General features: G+C 38.9%; 1 long non-coding RNA gene across 1 annotated transcript; it reads left to right on the top strand.

Moving 5' to 3' along the window:
* Positions 1–4,702: 4,702 nt before the first annotated feature.
* On the top strand, positions 4,703–8,744 carry LOC119086249. The gene is made up of 2 exons (XR_005089484.1): positions 4,703–4,867; positions 8,568–8,744. It is a non-coding gene; the product is annotated as an uncharacterized LOC119086249 (long non-coding RNA).
* Positions 8,745–12,292: the final 3,548 nt, after the last annotated feature.

Below are 12,292 nucleotides of genomic sequence, written 5' to 3'. Positions count from 1 at the left end.
AAGTGTATCTTCTTAAGTGATAATGGTATGCGGTTACCAAACTCAAAGATTTGGGGACATTATTTGGTAAATTATTCAGGATGCAATGGTGTCCTTGAAGCATCAATGGACAATTCTATAAAAGGAAAGGAACCAGTGGGATTCTATGTCTATTCTACATTGACCATTAGGTGCTGACTTTAACTGATTTCTCTCACAAAGCTCGTAGGCATTTGTCCACTATACAGGAATCTGATGTAGCAAACAGGTCATTACAGTTCTCTTACCCATTTATAGAATCCTGATACAAAAAAATTCACCAGTCTTGCTAACACGTGTGACAAAACCTGTCTAGGGTTCTTCAGATAGTTTTCTTGGCAGTCTTCTTCCTCTAATGAGAACAATGCTGCCTCAACAATTTTTTTTTTATTCTCCCAATGAGAATAATAATAGTACTAACAACTTCACTTTTTGTACATTACAGAGGCTACCTAGCTTGCATAGTATGCTCCAAAGATGCACATTCTTATCACATGGCCATCTCATGTTCTGGATCTCGGACATCTGCTGAGTTTGTCATAGCCCTTTAGATCGATCCTCTTCTGAGGATCTCTAACTACTTCCTTTTCTGCACACCCCTTTTATCAGCTAGGAAGCAGAGTGGTCTGTGCCCCTAAATCCCTAAAAGCAGCTAGGGTGACTTTTGAGAGGAAGAAATAATGGACTAGTAGTTAGAAAGATTCCCTGGCCTTGTACAACTTGCTCCTCCAATATCTCAAGGGACCTTATCAGTCAAGAATAATGTAATAATATAATAGGCCAAGGGCCCTATATATGTTCATAGACTCCCATTTCCCTATTCCGTTGGTTCCATTAAGCCTTACTAATGCAACATCATCATCACCACCTTTGCTCCGCAAGACTAGATAGTACCCTTCTGGAATTTTCCATTTCAATATCCTTCCCACTTTCAACGTTCCTGACTTGTTTTCTGATTTTCAATATTTCCGGGGAACTAACTTCCTTGCTCTAGGCAAAGACTCAACCATTTCTCCTAATTCAAACCTAACTCTGCTGCTGTTAGTTCCAACTTCCCCTCCACATCTTACCAATTTGTCTTTGACGCCAGTGCCATTTACCTAGCTAATGAGCTATCCAACTCAGTCTGCTTCTTGCCACTCTGGGTGTTCTTTCAGGACACAGGAAGGACTGAAACAGCTGGACTGAGGGTTCTTTGCATTGATTTACCTCTCTCTTTCCACTTCTCAGAAACCCTTAACGAAATTTCAGATAAGCTTGACGCCCTTCAGGATGAATTGGAATCTTTGGTCACTGTGATACTCTAAAATCAAAGAGACCTTACGACAGCTGCCACAGGAAAGATTGCAGCCTCCTCCCAGAACAGTGATGCATCCGTAATCACAAACGCAAACTGTTTTGATGTGGAAACCAAAGATTCAGAGACCGGACACAGAGAATTTGGCCCCAAGCCTCCTCCTGTGGATGGGCTCTTGATTCTCTCCCATCCTGGCTTCTTTCTCTACTCATCCCTTTCCTCCATGTTATCCTCATTTTCACCCTGTCTTTTAAACTTTTACAGAAGCTACTTCTAGACTGAATCATCACCAACACTTGGTGATTATTATCACATAGGATGAAGTAAAAGCAATGCTAGATTTACTCCAGACCCACAAACTTTTAAACAACCCCTCCCCCTGTTAGTAGGAAGCAGCATGACAGTAAAGGATGCCTCCTATTATGTTTATATATAAAGAGTTTGGAATAAAGGAAATCCCCTTACTCCCAAACCAGGACTGTAAACCAGAGCTAAGGCTACAAAGAACCCTACTATTTGTGGAATTCCAGAAAATAGCCAACTTTCCAACATCCCCTGGAGCCTGGAGGCTACAGAGAAAAGCAATCTGGCATCACCACCCTGCACTACCTATTCTTGATAGAATCTCATTCCTCAGACTCCCCCTATCACGTTCTCCCGTCTGCTCAGATATCGAGTCGTAGTGTTTGTGGGTGCCAAGCTCAGACCAGTCAAAGTCTGCTCTCACCGCTTTGAAGTCAGATTGAGCCTATTCTTCTTCTTCTTCCTCCAATGACTTATTTCTTATATTTATTTATTTATTTATTTATTTATTTATTTATTTATTTATTTATTATGTATACAGAAGAGGGCGCCAGATCTCATTAGAGATGGTTGTGAGCCACCATGTGGGTTCTGGGAATTGAACTCAGGTCCTCTGGAAGAGCAGTCGGTGCTTTTAACCTCTGAGCCATCTCTCCAGCCTTATATTTGTTTTTTTAAAAAGTGGAATTGAGACACAATATAAAAAAGAACCCTGATGGATCTGTTTTTCTAAAAAACTCAGATGCCTGAAATAGATAAGTGGGCAGGAAGGCAGGTTAAGCACATGCAAGCACAATATTTCACTCTAGGCATCTCAGGCCTCAAAGGAATTGCACATGGGAAAAAAATCACTACAGGGTCAGAGATTAACATAACGATGGGAGGGGAAACTCTCAAGATGCAAAAGGATAAGAAGGATCATTTTTTAAATGCTTTCATTAGACATATGAATAAACAGGAAGCATGATAAAGAACTCTGTCAGGCAAGTTGCTCTTCTCCACTTGCAGATTTATGATCAGTGGGTGGGTCAAATTCTCTCTGGCAGTACCTCACTTGTGGAGAGTGGATGAAGGTGTGCCTGGAACTACAGAGAGAAAGCAGAATTACAGGATAAAAGTAAAGAGACAGAGAGGAGTAACAGGAGAAAGAAAAAGCAAGAAGAAAGATGAAAAAAGAAAACCAACCACAACAGGTGGACCTTTCAAAACTGCCTAGCAGTCTTGCCTTATCTGTATTTGGATAAAGAGTTAGCTGTGTGTGCTGAATGCAAGGAGGACCTTGGCATTGTCAGCCACCATTTGGGAAATTCTGGAGATGCTCGCTTTATTTTTCACTTCCAGTAATGAAGTACAAAAGCCGCCAAGATCTGGAAATAAATATCTCTGTTCTTCCCCAGGAAACACTTCAATTAGCAAATAACTGTAACTGCATTATTACCATTTAATTTTCCGGGCAGTTCCAATGGCACCTGGAAGATAATAAAAAGATGTTGATATTATTCATATCTTTAATTGCTCCTATTAGCATTTTTTTTTTGAGATCCTGTGGGCAAAATTTTTAACACTTGGCTGGGCATACAGTAGAAAAAGTGGTCATAATAATCCAGACTGAAATACTCTTCTAAGTACCCATTACATCGGATAGCTATAAGCAACAATATACCTTTGTAATAAAACCTATTTACTGGTAAAAATTAAAATTGCTTTAATGGCTTTATAGCAGTCACACAGTTAAAATAATTATCCCACATTGCAGCTGTTCTGATGAGTCTGTCTACAAAAATAAAGAAACAGAGAAAGGAAAACAAAGAAAGCCTGCATTCCCAAAGCTAATACAAGAACCCTGTAGCAGGTACTCCAGAGACCAGAACTGCCCTCTCCTCTCCAAAGCTATTTCTTGGTCCTCTGAGTACAGAGCTGTCCTTCTGTATAAGGGCACGAAGAAAGAATCATCACCCCACACTATTTTTTTTTTTTTTCGAGACAGGGTTTCTCTGAGTAGCTTTGGAGCCTGTCCTGGATCTCACTTTGTAGCCCAGGCTGGCCACGAACTCACAGATATCCGCCTGCCTCTGCCTCCCCAGTGCTGGGATTAAAGGCATGTACCACCACCGCCCGGCTTACCCCACACTATTGATAAGGCTTTCTAGAGCATTTTTTATGTGTTATGTCTTCTTATAGAATCCCTTGGCAATAATCTCTTTGTCTTGACTTAGCATGCTTTGTCAACAAGCTAGACATTTCCTGGCCATGATCAAAAATCACTTAATATGAAACCCAGAAAACTGAGATTCTCACAATCCCCATAGATTTTATTTGATTGTAGACTTTTGAATTAGTTTCAGATAAATAATTTTGTTTTCCAAGAATTTATTATGAACTTGTCAATGGCATTTATGGACTCAGAATTTTGTGACAACCTCTGGGAGAAAAACAGACAGTATGCATATCTATATATTGGGCCACTTAGATCAAGTGAATTCTTATTCCACTTTAATTCACACACATAATTGAATACATGAGTTGGAAAGGAGATAAGATAAACACAAAATCAAGTGTGATTTCCAAACTGGTACTAGCTAGGTGATCCTCGAGTGTAAGACCATTTATTTCTTTTTTTTTTTTTTTTTTTTTTTTTTTGGTTTTTTCGAGACAGGGTTTCTCTGCGTAGTTTTGCGCCTTTCCTGGAGCTCACTTGGTAGCCCAGGCTGGCCTCGAACTCACAGCGATCCGCCTGGCTCTGCCTCCCGAGTGCTGGGATTAAAGGCGTGCGCCACCACCGCCCGGCTCCATTTATTTCTTTATCACACACATTCCAAGCACCTCTAATAAGCTGAAAATCTGATACATGTAAAATGAAAAGTGAACAAGGCATAATTCTCAGCATTGAGAAACCAATTGTGCATTCTTGGAAAAACTGGAACATGAGGGAGTTATTCTGTTTGAACTCCCTTAAGGTACAGTGTGTTCATTTCTGATGCTCTATTCATAATAGCTAGGAAATGGAAACAATCTAAATGGATAATGAAAATGTGATACACAAACACTATGGAATACTATTTAGCTGTAAAGAAAAGTGAAATTATGAATTTTTCAGGTAAATGGATAGAACTAGAAAAGATCATGTTGAGTGAGGTAACCCAGACCCCAAATGATGAACATCACATGTTTCTCACATCGGAGGCGCCTAGCTCCAAATCTTCAGAGCAACTGCAGAAACCAGGAAAACAAGATGGGACCATTTTCATGGTAGGTAGGGGTTTGGGAACAATAGAAAGGCAACAACAGGGGACAAGTGATCTGACCTGGGAAATGGGAGGACTGGTATTCAGAGAGGGCAAAACAGGTCATTACAGAGCAAGCGGGGAGGAGGGTAAAGAGGAACAGGATACATGTGATCTGATCTGGGGGACTGGGAGAAATTCAGGGCTCTGCATCGGAGAAGGAGGGAAGAGGGCAAAATAAGGATGTCTAAAGAAGTCATGAACTCATACTATTGGCTCTTTGTCTAAACTGTCACAACACATGTAATTCTGTGTATCACTGTACATCTATGTTTAAGTGTACTTTTCTCTTCCGGCCCGACAAAGCTCCGTCCAAGAGCTTTGCATTTGTCCTTTCAAGTTCTGGGAAGAGTTTAGTTTTTCATTTTTAAAGGGTATTGCAATTGAATATGTAGATTGTGTTTGGTAAGATGGTCATTTTATTCTATTAATTCTACTGATCCATGATTATGGGAGACCTTCCCATCTTTAATTTCTTTCTTTTAGTGTCTTAAAGTTTTTATTATACAAGTCTTTTACTTGCTCGGCTAGAGATATGCCATTTTTTTTTTTTTTTTCTCAAGACAGGGTTTCTCTGTGTAGTTTTGGTTCCTGTCCTGGAACTTGCTCTGTAGACCAGGCTGGCCTCGAACTCACAGGAATCTGCCTGGCTCTGCCCACCCAGTGCTGGGATTAAAGGCGTGCACCACCACCACTGGCAATTTTTTTAAGGCTATTGTGAAAGATGTTATTTCCCTGATTTCTTTCTTAGTCTGTCATTTGTGTGCAGGAATATTACTGACTTTTGGGGTGTTAATTTTATGTCCTGCTACTTTGCTGAAAGTGTTTATCTGCTGTACATGTTTCTTAGTGGAATATTTTGGGTCTTTTATGCATAAAATCATATCATCTTCAATTTAGATATTTTGACTTCTTCCCTTTCTACTTGTATCCCTTTAATCTCATTTAGCTGTCTTACTGCTCTAGCTAAGACTTCAAGTACTATATTGATGTGTATGGAGATGATGGGCATACTGTTTTTGTTCCTAATTTTAGTGGAAATGTTTTGAATTTCTCTCCATTTATGTTGATTGTTGTGTGTGGAATTGCTGTATATTATCTTTATTATATTGAGACATGTCCCTTGTATCCCTAGTCTTTTCAGGACTTTTATTATGTTGGGACCTTAGATGTTGTCAAAGGCCTTTTCTGCATCTAGCGATATGATCATATGTTTTTGTCTTTCAATCTGTTTATGTGGTGGATTACATTTTTTTTTTTTGATTTACATTTGTTGAGACATCCTGAACTTCTGGGCTGAAGCCAACTTTAGTGTGGTGGATAATCTTTATGATGTGTTCTTGGATTCTGTTTGCAAGTACTTTATTGGGAAATTTTTTTTATCTGTGGTTGTTAGGTCTGTAATTTGCTTTCTTTATTGGGTCTTTTTTATTATTAAGGTATCATAGTAATTGTGATAAGAATTAGGCAATGTTCCTTCAGGTTCTATCTTGAGGAATACTTTTAAGAGTGCTTAACTCTTCTTTGAAGGTCTTGTAGACCTGATCTGAAACCATCTGACCCTGGACTTTTGTTGGTTAGGATACTTTTAATTTGTTGCTCTTGTTGCTCTCTCTGGAACTTAGGTAAGGGTGGTGGCTGTGGGTTGCCTGGTAAATAGTGTTTCTATATGTTAGTGGGTGGCAGAGAGGAACAGAGCTGGGTTATGAGAAAAAGCTGAAAAGGACTTGAGGAAAGCAAAGGAGATCCTGTCCACATCAGGAGGCAGGGCCCCCTGGGAGTTGGAGGTGTGGTGGAAGGAAAGGCTCCTGTAAGTATGTTGCAGAGAGATAAAGAACAATCTGGAGAGACAGGCATGAGAGGGCCATGGGAACCCTGAGCCTAAAGCAGAGGATGGAGTTGAGGTGGAGGAGGGCACTTGAAAGCAAGCTGTTATTAACTGATGGCGAAAAAGAAGGGATCACAGTGGGAAACAGGAAGGATGCTGGGAGTTACCTGCTTGAGTCTCTGTTATGTGTTATGTCTCTCTGAGGTAGGCTCCAGGTAGCCGTTGTTTCTAGGATTCTGTGGCTGATGCCAAGGAATGGGAAGGGGAGGTCGAGAGGATCCGCAGGAAGGGGGAAAGCTGTGTCCTAAAAGATTCTGGGGAGTCTCCAGGGAGTTGGAATAATGTGGCAATATTTTAGAGATGATTGGCTCTTATGAAGACTTCAGGTGTAATTAATAGTAGGGCTGAGGCTTTGTATATGAAATATTGATGTCTTTAGCCATCAGAGAGAAAGTAACTACTGCGGTGGTTTGATGGTTTTGAATAGCAATTCCCCCCTGCACTGCCTTCCCCCCCCCCATATAGGTTCACAGTTTTGAACACTTGGTCCCCAACTGGTGATGCTGTTTGATGAGGTTATGAGGAGGTGCTCCCTTGCTGGAGGAAGTATGTTTTTGGGAGTTGACTTTAAGAGTTTCTAGCCTTCTGCAATTTCTTGTTTGCTGTCTTCAATTTATGTCTGTGCTTGAAGAATGTTGTCTCTGTATCTTGCTTTGGCTGACTGCCTCCCTGACCATTGTGGGCTCTTTCCCTAGAACTTTAAGACCCAAATAAATTCTTCAAGTTGTATTTGGCCATGGTATTTTTTCAGAGCAACACCAAAGTAACTAATGCAACTATTGACAATACAAAATAGGAATAAAATACTTGATGCAATAAATGTAAACGCACATGTGTGGAAAAGGAGTAAAACGTAATAAACAAATATGTTATGGTAACCTTAAGAGTAGTGCATCTATTTCATGGTTTATACTCTCAAAAAATGTGGTTGGGGGTAAGAACATACGAAGATGAAATGGTGAAGTAAGCAAATAAGACAAATGTTAGCAATAGATGACACTGGATAAAAGGAGATGGATGGTCCTCTTCTTACTCCCCCCCCATTATGTAAGTTAAGAAACCAGTACTTTAAAACAGTTCAGAATTTAATGGCATAACGAACCCATGATGGATAGTGTGGCACAATAAAATATATACTTGTTCATCACTTCCCCTGGGGAATTCCTGGTGCAGAAGTTCTAAAACCTGAAGTTCTCTGGGTGGGAAGAACACACTTTGTGCTAATAACATGACAAAGGAGGCCCCTAATAGCTTCAGGCTGACAGCTGGTCACCAGAAAGACATACTATGTGATTAAAAGTTTGGAAATTTAGTACTGTTGATAGAGAAGAAAGTGGATCCAGTTGAAGACAACGAAAACTCCCTGAATCTGAGCTGCATAGTCTAAAAACAAACAAACAGACAAACAGACACCCCCACAGATTTAAACAATCTTGAAAATGTGTTGTAAGGTTTTTACAAAATGGCAGTTACTAGAAAGAGTTCACAGTTGCATCATTTACTGTGAATTATGATGGAGGCTGCGAGCGTTAAATGGTTCTCTAGTCAAGTATTAGGTGCTGTCTCAATATCTAGGTTGTTTGTGGGAAATGGAGTTCTGCATAGTAAAAGTTGGCAAAAGTTAATGATGTCTAAGGTCACTTTGCATTTATCAGTCTAGGCAGAGGTTTAGCTACACATCTGCCTGAGACCCGATTCCCAATAGCTCCCAATTCCATTTTACGTGTCCTAATCCACTACTATATCATCTTAATTTATTCTTTTACTTCCTTGACAGGGCAGTCAGATTCCCAGAGTGAAGATGTGATGGCTGAAGATGGATGAAGTCCAGTAAGAATCATGACATTCATGTTTGGTGGTACCTTACAGTTATTTGGTAAATACACTAATGTACTGGAAATTCAATGTATGTTGGCTCTTCAGAACAAAAATAAAATCTGTGTTTTGAAATTTTCTAGATCTTGCCCTATACTTAAGAGTTCTATAAGTTATTCTACAAAATTGTCAAGCCTGAGAAGGTAACGGAGCTCTCAAATGCTTGGTCAGAAGTGCAGGTCACTATGGAGACACGTGACACATATCTGAAGTGAGATCAGCAATGTACCTATCATCAGAACAGAATTAAGTTGTAGCTCACCCAGTTAATATCAGCAAATTATTGACATAGCGTTTCCAGAACTGTGGTATGAAATAAGTAATGGCTGTCCCAAACACTCTTATTCAGTAGCTCTAGATTTTGGCATCTCCTCTGTCTGCATCTGTGGCTCGTAATTCAAGAAGTCACCATGGAATTCTGAAATCCTGAATCCCACACGCTACGTGTTCTTACTGATGCACTATGACTCATCTCCTTATAGGGACATCTTTGTCTTCTTTGCAACATGAGACCTCTTAGGAACTAAACCTTTGAACATTCCTTTTGAACATTTTGTCTACCTTTAGAAAGGCTAACAACTTTATGTCATAAATCTATTCATAAGAATCTCAGCAACCAAGAAAGATTTATTTCTCTTATAGGAGACCAGAGGGTGGTATTATACTTGGATAGACATTGTGACAGGTTGTCCATTCTTCTCCTGAGAGCCAATAATCTTTCTTTTTTTCTTTTTTTCTTTCCATCACAGGCAATTTATTTTGTTCTATTCATTCACAGTTAATACAGAAAATACTTGGAAACATTTCCACATAATGTTTGACACAGAAATCATCAAATAGAAGTATACAATGTTGACAGGAGACAGTACATTTATAATTTATAACCCCAAATGTATTTATAAATTAGAAATGGTAAGATCTACAAATGAAATTATGAAGGTTCACCAAAGTCATTTAATCTGTCAGTTTCTCATTCATTTTTATGTCTTAATAATATTCTATTATATGAATAAGCCACATTTTATTTCTCTCCAGTATTTGATAGCTATTTGAGTTGTTTTAACTTTTTTACTATTAGCAACACACTGCTGTAAACCTTCATGTACATGTTTCATAGGTGCACGTTTTCAGTAGTTTGAGGATATATTCCTAAGGGTAGAATTGTTGAGTAACAGAGTAACAATGTTTTGCATTTTGACCAACCACCAAACTGTTTTGCCAAAGTGGCACACCATTTTACAATCTCACCAAATCCTTGTTTTTAAGGCTCTGATTTTTGTACAAAAGCATTCAATCATTCTGTCAGACCAAACCAGGAAAAGTAAGCTATAGTTCAGAGCTGTTCTATTCCATTTACTATGCAAAGCCATTCTTGGTGTTTGCAACTCTCAGCCCTTTTGAGTATTCTTGCAGTGTTCACTTTTTCCTCCACCACTTTTTTTTTCTTCTTTTTTTCTGGTTTATTTCTATCTATTACAAATGTATAAAAAAATCCTCCATCAATGCTGCTGATAGCAGCAGAACCTTGAGAAATATACCTTTGGTTTGCCTCAGAAAAGGAACACTTATTGCACTGTAAAGTTTATAAAATTGGCACAAAACATTGTGATAATGTTTCAATACCAGTTTTAAGAGTTCAGTGAATAATGGGGAGCCGATGGGATACATGCAGAACTGTGAAAGCGATCTCACTTAGCCAGCTGTACGAGTAGACTGTAAATCTACATTCAGATCATTTCTGAACTAAGACTATCAGCTCAGTTTATCTGTTGAGGTCAACCAGGAAACCCTAGAATATACCTTGATTTTTGCAAAAAACAAAATAGGGGGAGGGGTTTCTTCAGCATTTCAGTCCATGAGTAACAGTATCCTAACAGGCAAAGTGTTCTCTCACTGTCAACATAGAATGAACTGCTGCTGGAGGTCAACTTGGGCTTTAATTTGCATTAGCACTTACATGCATAGTAGTCCAAGTTGTTGACCTCATGACTTTAAAAAGTAACTCTAAAAAAGTAAAATGGCCCTTCTTGGAAGACTAAAGAAAGACATCCAGCCACAGTTGTAAAAAGTCTCATCATAACAATATACCCTTTTATAAATTGCGCCTCAATTAAAAAAAAAAGTAGCCCCAAATAAGAAGCAGCTCTGAAAAAGAAAATATAACTTAAGATATTTGAAAAAAACAAGGTGAATACAGGTTCAAAAATAATTAAGATACATTTTCCTAAGGCTACCTAGAATTAGGCTTTAAAGAATTCTACCATTTCAAGTTTACCACTAGTTACTAGATACCTATTTACAAACAAGGTGTTCACTTTTTTTGTTCCTTTATCAAGAGAAAAATCTACCTTCAAACTATGAGGGTGGTGATGGGGAGGGACTAGAAAACAAGATTCAAACAATCCCATGCAAATATCACATTTTTCAAATGGAAGAACTCCAAACTGCACTAGAAGTTCCAATCACTAAGACACTTTCCATTGAAATGATTTAAGTACAACTACATGGCACCAAGGTTTAGGCCTAATATAGGCCTGATAACCAAGTCCTTGTTTTCTGGAAGAAAGGCCTCAAAAGTCCTACTCAATTCCACATAACAATACTTCAAAGATCAATTAGGTTTTCCTTTCCTTAATATTTTTGTTTTTGACTTCTAATCTTAAAGACTAGATTAAAACTTAGCTCATTTCCCAGAAGGCATTGCTTCCCTTTGCTCTATGAAAGAGTCCACCAAGACCTCTTCCTCAAAACCATCTAGCCCCCAGCCTCCAGCCTGTGCTTGTGATGCATCTTTCTCAACATCCTGAAAAGGTAATGTAGGTAAAATATGCTCGTAAACATTAAAACTAGTTGTTAGAAAGATGTAACTAGCTTTATAATTTAAGTTTTAAAACATAAATACTTGCAGCTTGATCTGCACTGACAATGATTGTCGGAGCCTAGAATTCAACATTTACAAATTCTCATTCACACACATAAAACACACTATTATCACACAACTTGTGTCTTGAGAGAATCTTCTGCTTTTTAAATCTTTGGCCTCCCATTCAATCCCAAGTTCAACCAACTTTAACTAAAACTTCACTCAGAATTTCACCAAGCTTTTCACCCACACATTAATGCTTGTCGTATCTTTCATCAACTGTCAAAATCTGAAGCCTGCTCAGAGATCACCAGGTAAAAGAAAATAAATGAAATACACAGAGGTTATTTCAAAACAGAACATGACCATCATCAAAAAAAAAAAAAAAAAAAAAAAAAAAAAAAAAGTCACGATTCCCGATTGGGATCATCCTTTGTTTACTACTAGTAAGAAAAATCCCACGTTGGACTATTTCACACTCCGGCATTGGCCAAAGGACACGAGAGCTGGTTCTGGAGCATGCAGTTTCTCACACAGGTGTCCCCAGAGGAACACCAGGGACAAAGTCACGTGAGGCCTCTCCTATACAGAGGCTGTCTCACAGGGGCAGCGAGGACATCCACTAGTTTGTGGAGATCCCTGAGAAAGTATGATTCTTAAAATCTGGACTGTACATAATTCACATCAGCCCTGTTCAGGTACTCACTGGAAGAAAGATGCAGCTGTTTGCCAGAACTCAGCACTCCACTCTAGATCAGCCATGT

This window comes from Peromyscus leucopus, chromosome 19 (genome assembly GCF_004664715.2).
Source record: "Peromyscus leucopus breed LL Stock chromosome 19, UCI_PerLeu_2.1, whole genome shotgun sequence".
Lineage (NCBI taxonomy): Eukaryota > Metazoa > Chordata > Mammalia > Rodentia > Cricetidae > Peromyscus > Peromyscus leucopus.
The sequence above is the reverse complement of the archived record's forward strand: the minus strand, read 5'-3'. Positions and strand labels throughout refer to the sequence as shown.